A 10277-nucleotide genomic window follows, 5' to 3' on the forward strand; every position below is an offset into this window, starting at 1 on the left:
CGGCAACCTCCGAAATCACCGTTGAGCCGATCCGGAGAGGGTGGTGAGGAAAACTCGACACTTCACCCCATCTGTATATTGATGCAGGGTTGCAGTGTTATCAAATTTTCCCAAATGATCGTCCGGGTCGCTGGTTCCATTGTACTCGCCGATCGTCGGAGGCACATAGTGCTTGGGCAGAGGGTCTTGTAGAATGGCCTCTGAAAATTGGCGGTTGATCCGCTCGGGTGATGCGTCCGCTCGGGGGGCTTTCCCTTTTCTGCTATCTCGTTTTGGCATTTCATCCGAAGATGATCCCCGTTCTCGATTGGTTGCTGCGGCTTCAGGAGTGCGGAATAGAGCTCGATGGAATGGAACCGTGGCATGTGGTGCTTTCGCTCGGCCACCTGATGCTGATGTGGCTTGCTGCTCGGGCCGCTCGGCTGGTGCCTTCTGTTTTTGTTCCACAAGCTTAGCGGCCCTCAACTCGATCAGAGCGTCAAGTTCCTCCGTGGAAAGCGTCACCGTGTGCTGTCGTCCAGCCTCGTCCATTGTTTCCATTCGGATGCAGGACCGTTCCCACAGACGGCGCCAAATTGATCATGTCCGAAAGCTGAATCAACGGACGCTGGGCACGTGGCGCTCTCCGAGTCGCTGATGTAGATCTCCGTCGGGTTGTACGAACTTCCGGCGAACCTGCACAGAAGTCGGGCCGGGAAGGGGTTCCCGGCGATGACCCTCCGACGCTCAAGTCAGGCAAGCTAACAATGAAGAAATGGCTCCCAAAATTGTAGAACGCGTACCTCCGACGAAGTATAAGGCTCCTTATATAGAGCGGTGAAAGGGCTCACGCACACCTACCGAGGCAAATACGTGTCATTAGCCCATACCTCGGTATGTGTTTGTCAGAAAGCTTACCTGACACCATACTGCTACAGTCCAGACACGTCTTCGATGGGACAGCAGAACACCTTGCCGCCAGATTTGGAGTATGGCCTAGTCATAGGACTTGACAGCTGTCATAAGATGTTCCTTGTCCTTCTCTCCCTACTCCATGCCGGGGCGTCCGGCCGGCCGGCACTCATCTCCCGTCCGGCCGGCCGGCACTCATCTCCCGTCCGGCCGGCTGGCACTCATCTCCCGTCCGGCCGGCCGGCACTCACCTCACGTCCGGCCCTCCGTATGCATCGGTATGCTGGGGAGATCCTCGGTAAGGTGCTATGTGGGGACTGCTAGCAGTATGTTACCTTATGTCTACGGTCGAGCATGATTTCCGCTCGGCCCTTCGTTACTGTTCAATCGAGCGCCGGAATCCCGACCCCTGTCGGGGCGCCTTTCGCCATTGGTTATTCACCGATCGACCGCCCGGGAGGTCGGCCCATCTTTCTCCGGTCGGCCGACCGGTCCGCCCTTATCCGGTCGACTACCTGGCCCTTTGACTTCCACGTGGCATTGACCCCTCAAAATGGGGGTCCCCTGTTCTAACCGCCGGATTATGATTTATGTTGATCTTGATTGTGATATCGATCTTAATTATGATGTCAAATATAATAAATTTTAATTGATTGAAATCAATTGAAGATTATTTTCTATTATTATCATTACTAACCTCTTTCAACAAGATAATAAATGATCTATGCGATTCTTCATCAATAATAAATGATCTATGCGATTCTTCATCACTAGATAATCTCTAGCAACACATTTCGTCTTTCAACAAGATAATAAATGATCTATGCGATTCTTCATCACTAGATAACCTCTAGCAACAATTCGAGAAATGTGTGTAGATACCTTATAGAAATGCTCAAACTCTCATCTTTAAATATCTTATAGAATGATCTGAGGAAACCTTTTATCTGGATATATATCCCATAGAATGATCTAGCTAGTAAAATCTTTCTCTCTAAATATCCTTTAGAAATGATGCATGCAAAATAAGATGCTTTAAAACACCATATAGAAACAATCTAACTCTTAAAAGATATGGAAATAAAAGCAATAGAGTAAAGATTCCTCCTTTCTCTTCCTAGAGATAACTCAATTAGCATTAAGTGAAAAGTGTGTTACCAAACAGAGTTTTTTTTTTTTAAATCAAAGGCTAAAATCTCGAATCAAAATTTTAAACCCTTTGTTTGTGGAAGCTAAGTAGGAATATGAAGTAATTCTTGTAACCGTTCTAACGTCAAATGTCAACTAAAAGTCTCTTATACCATAGTTCAAAGTATCACTTAAAGTACTCAACAAAATGTGATTAGGTTGACTTACGTAAACGTTAGGTTGACCTAGTCCAAGCACTTTATTACTAATGAAATCAACATTTCAATTTGCTTTAAAAACATTTGGTTGCAGTGGTTAGAACTTTAGTCCCTTTCTGCATTAATGAAAATAATGGTCTTCATGAGTTGGGCAGAGTTTTAAATTTAAGTCAGGTTTGTTGCTATATTTGACATATATGTGATGTTGTGTACATGTACCTTGTATAAAAGTTGACAATATGGATTGTCTAAGGTGGTTGATGTTTCAATAACTTGAGGTTTGTGGAGACTAAAAAAGGATGGCATGGGTATTTGAGGGGCCGTAGGAAGAGGGTCGTGGAGATCGAAAAAGGATGGTGCGGGGAACCAAGGGACTTGTTTGTGCAATTGTTCTCCTTGTAGTCTAGTGACATTTTGAATTGATGTTTAGATAAAGGGTTTCATTTAGGCTTAGTATATTATATTTGATATATGTGTAATGTGTAAGATCAATTGCACGTGAGAGGGAGGGAGGAGAGTGAATCAGGTGTATTTAAAAATTATTTCTTTTTAGTTTTTTTTTAAAGTGAGGGCACAATTAAAAAATAAACTAACTAAGAAAAACATAAAAAAAAAAAAATAGAACACGATTATTTTTTATTTGATTTGAAATCTTTGAGGACTCCTACTCCAAGACCCGGACTCTTTGGATATTTTCGATGAGTAATCCACTAATTAATAGTAATTGAATACACAGAAAAAAGTGTAACAACACCTACACTTTCTTTAAGCAATAATTAACTTTAAACCAAAACCATTACCCAATACTTGGACGAAGATTTGAATGTGCTCGTGCATTGGTGTTGGTCCGTCCATAGTAGTTGGGAGTAGTAGCGTTGTAGCACATCAGTAGTATGAAGTCAAAGCAGTTGAACAATCAAGGAATCACGTAGAAATATTGTCAGAATTGATGTCCAAAAGTTGTTGACCGAAGTTACTTTTATAGATTTTTTCAGGTGCTTGGACCACCCCCGGGTGCCTCCATTGAAACCCATTTAATCTTGCTTCGACACTAAGTTATCCAACTCCGAGTGCATGGATTCCTTCCGAACTTCTGGACTGGTGATGTGGTTGCTCCTCAGCAAAGCCTTATCTGAGTCACCTTTATCACTTTTCGGGAGACCTGGACCACTCTCGGGTGCCTAAATGATAACGTAGGTCAACCAACCAACGTCTGCCAACTCATCTGCTCATGAAGCTAGATTCGAGCCATTTCGAGCGCCTGGAAGTCCCTTTTCTAGCCAATTTCCAGCTTCGATGTCATGCACCATAGAGTTAGCAAAACAAACAAAAAATAGTATTAAAATTAATCTGACAGTTTCAGGACTATCAGGTCTTGACTTTGGATTTCGCTAAAATCCTAGGTCGGACCAACATCTACTGTTCCCTCAATCAGAAATGAATCCTCAATGGATCTCCTGTAGTTGCTTGCCTTCACTTACCATGTCATACCCCGAAGGAGTCCCTGCCCGATAAATGGATAACATCTCCCCCCTTATGACAACGTATAAAACCTAGATACATTATCACATAGCTGTACAAGTATAATGATTATAACCCATATGGTTGGAACTATACACAACCACGTAGGATAATGAGCAATCCACATGGTTGAAACAAAAACAAAATAGAAGATATAAGATAAGCCACATAAACAAAAAACGAATGACTGCGAGTTCACTCGACTTATACAACAACCATTTAAAATAACAAAAGGAGCCACGAGGCTAAACATCAATTCCAAGTCAAATTATTATAATGTCAAGTCCATAAAATCCAAAGAAATGCAAGTAAAGCAAAAGCAAAATAAAGACCATCCTCATATATGATGTGGGACAGACAGTCAGGTTGCTCCAATTGACACTACATCATACATATAGGAGTGATGCGTCCAAATGACTCAGCGAGTAATAGACAATGATAGTGCATGGTCAAAATAAGAATATGGAGATCAAAGGTATACAGTCTTACAAGTAGGAGTTATGCACATAATCATAAATGACATAATGAATACGCATACCCAATCCAGACTAACTTGTAAGGTATGATGATCAGTAATCACTAATGACCAACATCAGATATGTTCGTAACACCTGAGTAATATATGATAGCATATACATGTATAATAAATGAATATGTATGAATCATGACAACCATGTGCAACAATTATATAATAAGTAAGTGCAACATACCACAAACATATGCAAATATATCTTCAAAAGATGCACTTCACATCATATGCATATGAACATATATGCGTCACTCCTACTCTCCACTTCAAGCTACCACTACATCAATGTGGCCTAGTGGGTGGGACTACAATAACTGCTAATGTCTCCAGCTACCACCATATCAATATGGTCGAGATGGGTAGGATGTAGAGTAACTATCTAGCTACATAACAAGAGGGCATTGTCTGCACAACTCCAGCTATCACTATTCCTGAGTGGCTAAGTGGGAAACTTATGGGTCTACAAAAACTAGAATTGGAGAATCAATCATTGAGGACAAAGCTTGTGGATTTACAAAAGACCCTAGAGAAATTCATAAATAAGTCTAAGAACTTAGATGTAATGCTAAGAAGGCAACTGGACAAAGCATGATTGATTAAGTTTGGGATACCAATCATCATCACCAAATGCCAATCTTCTCCTAAAAGTGTAGTACCTACAAATACAAAAACAAAACAAGTATCAAATAATCATTGAAAAGATCTAGATCATCTAACATTTTGAGAAGCAAAATCATCAATAAGTTCTTCCAAATCAAGTTTTTCTAACACCTCATTTCAATACATAAAATTGTCAAGCCATTTAATGTTTCTTGAGACAATTGAACGCAAGTGTGATTTTATCAATTTTAGTTTAAAAAACTATTTTTTGCTGATGCTACAATAACTGGTATAGTTAACAAAACTCTATAAGCAATGGAGATATTAGGAAAACAATATAAGACTTTTACAAACTCAAGAACTTCAAAAGCTGACTTTGTTTCTGTTGGTAAACACATTTGTATCATTTGCAATTTAGAAAATAAATCATTAGCATCAATATTAGACTTGTCATTATATTTTAGAGCAACTTGAAGATTATCACAACACTCATGCAATCTATTATCATCCATTGAAAGAAACGTTTTAGGATTGAATAGAAAATAAAAAACATTTTCAAAGATTCTAATTATTCAAATATACTTTTCAAAGAGGAAATAGCAATATCAACGATAACAAAAAAAATAAGTAATCCTAAAAGATTCCTCAGCAAATTGTAAAATCTCTTCATGACAATTTTCATCAAATTATTTCTTTCTATGAGTTATATGTTTTTGAGGAAAAATAGGATCAATTTTCATTTTAGATGCAATATCTTTCGCTAATGTTATAGCAGATTGGAAACCTTCCTCCCTATATATTTCAAAATAAGAAATCAATTCTCTCAAAATCTTTATTGCAATGTCAATTTGCATATCTTTAGATTGTAACTTTTTACTAATCAATTCAATTTTTTTTTCAAAATGTTATGCCATATAGTCATGCCCACAAAAATTCAAAACTTTCAAGTTCATGTGTCACTAACGATTAAGCCTCACTCCTAGTCTTAGCATCTTCACCAACTTTTGATAATTCATATAAAGCTTCTCTTATCTCATTTGGTTGAGTTATTATGGCTGCGATACTATTAACATGACTTTTCCATCTTGTTGTTGACAATGACTTTATAGTTAATTGATGAACATGTTCTTGTAAAATCTTCCACCTTTTTATTGAACTAGTAAATAAAGTATACATGTGTTGCACAACTCCAAAAAATGACACAACCTTAACACACGAATTTGTCATATCATAAATCGTTAAATCAAGAGAATGACAAGCACATAGCATATAAAATACTCTTGGATTTATTTCAAAAAATCTTTTTTGTACACCTTGATTTTTTACCTTTCATATTAGAACCATTATCATAACCTTGCCCCCTCACATTATCAATATCAAGTCCAAGGATTTCTAAAACATATTGTAATTCATTAAAAAGTCCTAATCCAGATGTATCATCCACTTTTAAAAATTCTATAAAATACTCATTTACCTTTATAGGACAAGCTAAGACATCCACACATTGAATTATCAAAGTCATTTGCTCATGGTGACTTGCATCTGAAGTACAATCAAGTATCACTGAAAAATATTTTGCCTCTTTTATTTTTTTCAATTATAGTACTTCTTACTTTAGAACCTAATATAAAAATTAAGTCATTTTGAATCTTATGACTAAGGTAATGATAATGAATCTCATTATTTTGAATACGTCTAAAATGCTCTTGCATTACCAAATTAAATTCCGCAATTAATTCAAGTAGCCCCAAAAAGTTACCATTACTATTTTGGTAAAATTTTTCATTATCCCTACGAAAAGTCAAATTATGTTTAGCATGACATTTCACAACAGAAATAATCCTAGCTAAAATAAGTTTCCAATGTTCTTTCTCTTTCTTAATTTGCACTTTGATCTTTTTATCAATTGTTTCATTCTTTTTCAATCTAATTTCCAAATCAATCCAAATTCTCATGTTAGAAATATGCTCAATACCATTCTCATGTTGTCTAAGTCTATCACTTAAACGTTTCCAATTATTCAGACCTTCATTTGCTAGCAAACTTTTATTTTTCACTGATTTAAACAATTTACAACAAAAATAATATACTTTGTTTGCATCTTTCGAGTATACAAGCCATTTTCTATCTCGATTCTCTCCATTTGATAATTTTCTTGTGTAATAAGAATATGAAAAGTGTCTCGAAAGCTCATCTACAGTAAACTTAAGATTACTTTCTCTTATACGACCTTTCTCTACCAAAAGATCTCTTATTTTATTATCAATGTTATCCCAAGATCTTGAATCATATGTATCCAACACATGACCAGTTTTCTCTAACTCATTTTCATTCTCAATTATATTTCCAACTTCTACATTCAAATCATTATCATCATTTTCTCTCAATTCTTCTTGCTCATTCATTGCATGATTGCTATCATCATTTTCTATCAATTCTTTCTGCTTATTGATTACATGATCATTAAGTACTCAGTTGTTACTCATTTGTTGTATAATCATTTAGTTCTTCTTGATTACTCAGTTGTTGCTCATTTGTTACATAATCATTTAGGTCTTGATTTTTTTCTTATAATTCATCAACTGAATCTTTAATTGAAGAGCTAGTTTTAAAAAATTTATGAAGAACACATTTTTGAGTTTTAATTATTTGTTCCACTCTTTTTTTCTTTTCTGACTTCCATATAGATATTTCTTTGAAAACATGCTTGTAATATAAATTTTAAGTGTAAAAATAAAAAACACAAAACTGGCAACAAAGTTGGCAAGTAGCGACGAAATAAAGATAAGTAGTGAAAATAATAGTAAAAGAGCAATAAAATCTGATTTGTGCTTGAAGCAATCGATAGATGCCACCTTTGCAATAATTTCCAACCGAACCACAGATCTAAGGCAAGGATCACTGAGAGATGGAACTCGCAGCAGTTTTTACTGTTCGAGCACAAATCCAAACACTTTCTCCTTAGAGGAACTCAAACATGAGTCACTGACTTGACCATCCAGAAATTAAAGTTATGAAAGGGAGAAAGAAAATCAGTAAATCACCTCCACTATGGCTGAAAATTCCTAAAAATAGTCTCTAAATCCTATTGACAGTGATCAAATTCAGAAGCTGGCAGTTTTTACTCTTCAAGCACAAAATCAAATTATTTTTTCCCAGATGGAATTGTGTCCGACAGCTCTCCTCCTCCAAAATCGATAACTTTCTTGATCAACAAGATCTCCTACAGGCTACAACCTATAGAGTGCGGACTTGTAGTTGCGAGGATTGAATTATGAGACCACGATCGATTGAGAAGATAGAAAAAAAAATCTCACAAAACAACCGTGCGAAAAAGATAAAGAAAAGCATAAAAGAATTGAGATTTTCACAGCACCTTATCGATGCTTCAAAGGTTCAAAGCCAAAATGCCAGGTGGAGCTTCCCCTCATTTTATTTTTCACAGCACTTTATCGTTGCTTCAAAGGTTCAAAACCAAAGGATAAAAATTAAGAACGGTCCAATATTACAATACTGCCTTGGAAAGGAAATAGTGGCCCATTCCTTTTTTTTAAGTAGAATTTTCTTAAATTTTAATTATATATATATATATATATATATATATATATATTAAAAAATCCAAGTATATATATATTTTAACCTTTATTAAAAGAATCTAATAAAATATGTTTTTTGATTTTTATTAAAATAATTTAATTATATATTATATATATTTGTAGAATTTAGGACTTCTAAAAATCAGAGCCCTGGGCCATTGTGCACATGGCTTACATTACACATCTCCATGTTAAGGCATCTCCAATTATTAGTGTGGGATATTGGGACCTTAAATGGACCAAAACGATTTAGAGGAAGGAAGCCATCAATTGTTGAAAGTCGTAATTGACTTCAAAATTGAAATCTACGATTCACGTAGATAGATTTAGACTATTAATTTGCTCAAAACCGATTAAGGGTGAATGAGAAATTAATGTTTAAAGTCAACCCAAAATAACATTTGTTATTCATTAATAAAGTGCATAGAAGAATAGTTCCACATCGAAAATTCTCGATGTGTATTCTCTACTTATTAATGAAGATGTGTTAATGGAGTTAACACAAAAAATAAAAGACAGGTGACCCCTTAGCCCAGGGCGAGCAGGTGCTCGCACCTGTGAGCCCGCCACCCGCCACGTGCGCAATGGGCGCTTTGTAGGCGCACTTTGCACTTCGGACGTAGGCATTGAGGAGCTTAAATTTATGCTCCAGGTGACATTGCAGTGCCTACGTGGCACTCGGGTCGTACCTGACGTGGCAGTGCCTATGCGGCATCCTCGTGGGCAAAGGGAGATGACTGGACAGTTGACTTAGGGAATGGATGGCTATCGTTGATCAACGTTGATCGAATAGATATGATGGATCGCTTGTGATGCGATCTAGAGCGTTGGATCGCAAAGAGTAACGATCTGACGGCCTGGGATGAGACTTGATCTGAAGCATCGAATCAATGGATCCAGATCCGATGGCTGATGACAATAGGCGGGATCTGAGGGTCACAATTCCTCAGATCTGATGGATGAGATTGAAGTGGGCTTGGTGAAGGGTTACAACCCTTCAGAATAGATGATCTAGATCGATCCAGCCCAAGGAACACATCCACTCACCCAAAGGACACTCAACCTCTTCGTTCAGTATAAATAGAACCCTCCAGATGATGGAATACTCACTCAATCTTCTCTTCTCTTCCTCAAGCATTCATCTCATCGTGTGCATTCAAGAGTCCAAGAAGTCTACTAAAAGGTTCGCTGGTCTCGGAAGTCGGAGTGCTACGATTCCGAGACGTTCGTCGTCGTTGTATCTTGGGAACGAATTGCAACAATCCGTTAAGCACTGTAGCGGAGCAATATCGTTTACGGAGATAGTGTCGAACACTAGCCTCGACGATCAGTTTACATACTCCAGAAGCTACCCGGAGACAACAATTAGAACTTTAAATGAATTTTTTTTTAAGATCTTAATATGTCACATCAATAATATGAAAACTCAATGAGATATCTTTAATGATTAAAATTTTAAATGAATTTTTTTATGATTCATGTCATAGCATGAATTGCATGACTTTATGCATGTTGTATCAACTTTGACACAAAAGAATAAATTTATGTTTTCGCTATTGCACTTAAATTATAATTAAACCTTGATTTGGTTGTATTGGAGATGCCCTTAGCATGTTGTGTGTGTATATTTTTTAGTTTTCTTTTGCATGAGAATTTATGAAAAATATATAATAACACTAAAAAAAATCATTTTCAAAAATATAAAAAGAGAAACACCTCTCTTGAGTTCCATGGGTGGTGCATGGTAAAATATTTAAGGAAATAAATAATCAGATGAGAGTTCGAATTTCAATC

The sequence above is a fragment of the Zingiber officinale genome, chromosome 2A, assembly GCF_018446385.1.
Source record: "Zingiber officinale cultivar Zhangliang chromosome 2A, Zo_v1.1, whole genome shotgun sequence".
NCBI classification, from domain to species: Eukaryota; Viridiplantae; Streptophyta; class Magnoliopsida; order Zingiberales; family Zingiberaceae; genus Zingiber; species Zingiber officinale.